Consider the following 2,528-nt stretch of genomic DNA (forward strand, 5'->3'; position numbering starts at 1 on the left):
CATAAAAATGGACTGGGCAACAGGTAAATCTCCAAAGGTAAACATGAATTACCTTCTTTTCAGGAAAATACAAGTATTTTTTAAAAGGGAAAATATCAGCAAGGTTCAAATGTAAATCCATAAAAGCTACATATAATTGAAGTAATTTAAATTTATTTCTTTACATGCAGGGAACATACCTGGCTATTACACTCATCACATAGTGAGAGATTTGTTTACCAGATTTCTTTGTGCTTGCAGGACAATAATTTGTGGTATAGTCTATGTTTAAGAACAAAAATAACTATTTTAAACAAAAAAGAGAAAGGTAGAATGAGAAAGAAAGAGAACACAAACAAATTTGAAATAAACATTATTTATCTGACTGACACAGGAGCCATCTGTTGAGTAAGTTAATATTAGATTCTAGTGAACATCACCTATCTTCAATATTACGAGTCTTAATTTTACAGGTATTTCAATCTGGGTTTGGAGGTATTAGAGTATTTCACTTTGAGCTGCTACAATATTGGTGCTTCTTAGGGCATAGCTGCTTATTTAGAAGATGATCTTGCACATAAAAAAGTGAAAAAAATTATTGACAATAAAATAATTTTAAAAGTCAATAAATTAGGAAACTAAAAAATTAAAAGGTAAAATATTTAAAAGTTTATATATAGTAAGTAAATGAGAACATTTTCAAGATAAAACTTTTAAAAGTATATTAAGGAGTAAAAACTACAAGAAAGAGAAAATAGTAATGAATGGTAGAATAAATGATTTATATGGCCTCGCTAGTGATAGTCTTACTTTATATGATGTGTTATAAATCCTTGCCTCTGCAACTGTGATTATGTTCCCATTTAGAACATCCACCTATTGATGAGAGAGCTTTGGTGAACTCTCTTTTTCTTAGAACTTTTTCCCAAGCAAAATTTCTGGTGCATTACAAGATTTTATGATAAATATAGAATATTTTAGCACTTTAATATAGTTACGTAAAAACAGCATGGAGGAGGAGATGTCTACCTTCTCTAACTTTACAAGGAGGAAGGAGAATTGTGAGCAAGAAACCTCTGAGCCAGAGATCCGACCTGTCTCCATCTTCTAACCTTTTCACCAATTCTGTTATCATCTCTCACACTTTTCTACTTGATCCCAGAATTCATTGTGAAAGCCTCATAGAATGAACAAATAACACCCAAATGATTTGGAGGGTTATTCGGACAGTAATAAATTGCAATTTAGATTCTGGAATGTTCAAAATTAAGTTCTTTGGTCCAGATAGTCTCTTCTCAGTTGTAATAATAGGCAAACCTCTCTCTGACTGGACCTTTGGCCTGATCTTAGCCATGCTTCTATAAATACTACAAACTCTTTAGCATTCTTGCCCTTTGGGTAATTTAGTCTAGTCTGTAGTGAGTTGCACTGCTAACGCAAAGGCCATACATGCCTCTCTGATGGTTTGAATCCACCAGCAGTTTTGTGGTGGGGAAAGATGGGCAATCTCCTCCCATGATATTTATAGCCCCAGAAACCCATGAGATGGTAAGCTATGAGTTGGCTGTGATTTAAAGTTCTTTCAGTGAATGCCTAGATGTATCCAACCTCTACCAGCAATGTTCCTGCCCAAAGGAGCGCTAAACTTTCTCATTCTATGAGTAGTCTAACTGACAGATGAGAAGTGGAATGTACATAAAGCAATGGGAATAGTATCAGGACAAGAGCAAAAAGAAGATCTTATCATTGTCATTATTTTACCTTTGATCAACATAGAATATTGTCATTATAATAGCAAGCATGTTTCTGACCTATACAACATCACATGTGACTTGAGAACAGCTTTCACGGCTATAGGAAGATAAGGATGATTAGCAGATGATGACAAAAGTTAAGAGATTTAAAAAATATGTTAATATTAATATAAAACCTTGGAGAGATTGAGAGTAAACATAAAATTCTATTTATTTGGAAGCACAATTGTTCATTATGTTAATTTCTCTTTCTGATTTTCCTTTATGAATATATCTCTATACCTATACCTATATGCATACTCATAGGCATACCTATACCTGTATCTGTATCTTTAACTCTATCTGTATCATCATCTATATATTTATGTTGTTATTATATTTATATGTATATAATCTATATCGATCTCTTTCTCTATCTTTGTCTATATTGTCTTTCTCTTTCTATCTCTACCTCTATCTATCTACCTATATCTCTATCAATCTCTGTCTATATATATCTAAATATCTATCCCTTTATATACATATCTCTTTATATACAAATATCCCTTTATATCTCTATCTCTATCTCTGTCTCTACCTCTATCTATCTCTATCTCATCTATCATCTATCTCTATCTCTATCTCTATCTGTATCTCCCTTTATATATCTATATCTATCTGTTTGTTTTATCAATCTCCCTTTATATCTATATTATGTATCTCCCTTTTTAGCTATATCTATAGATATATCCCTTTATATATTTATCTATATATGTGTATCCCTTTTATCTATCTATCTATCTATCTATCTATCTA

This window comes from Elephantulus edwardii, unplaced genomic scaffold (genome assembly GCF_000299155.1).
Source record: "Elephantulus edwardii isolate Elephantulus edwardi_28Jun2011 unplaced genomic scaffold, EleEdw1.0 scaffold00002, whole genome shotgun sequence".
In the NCBI taxonomy this organism is placed as follows: Eukaryota; Metazoa; Chordata; class Mammalia; order Macroscelidea; family Macroscelididae; genus Elephantulus; species Elephantulus edwardii.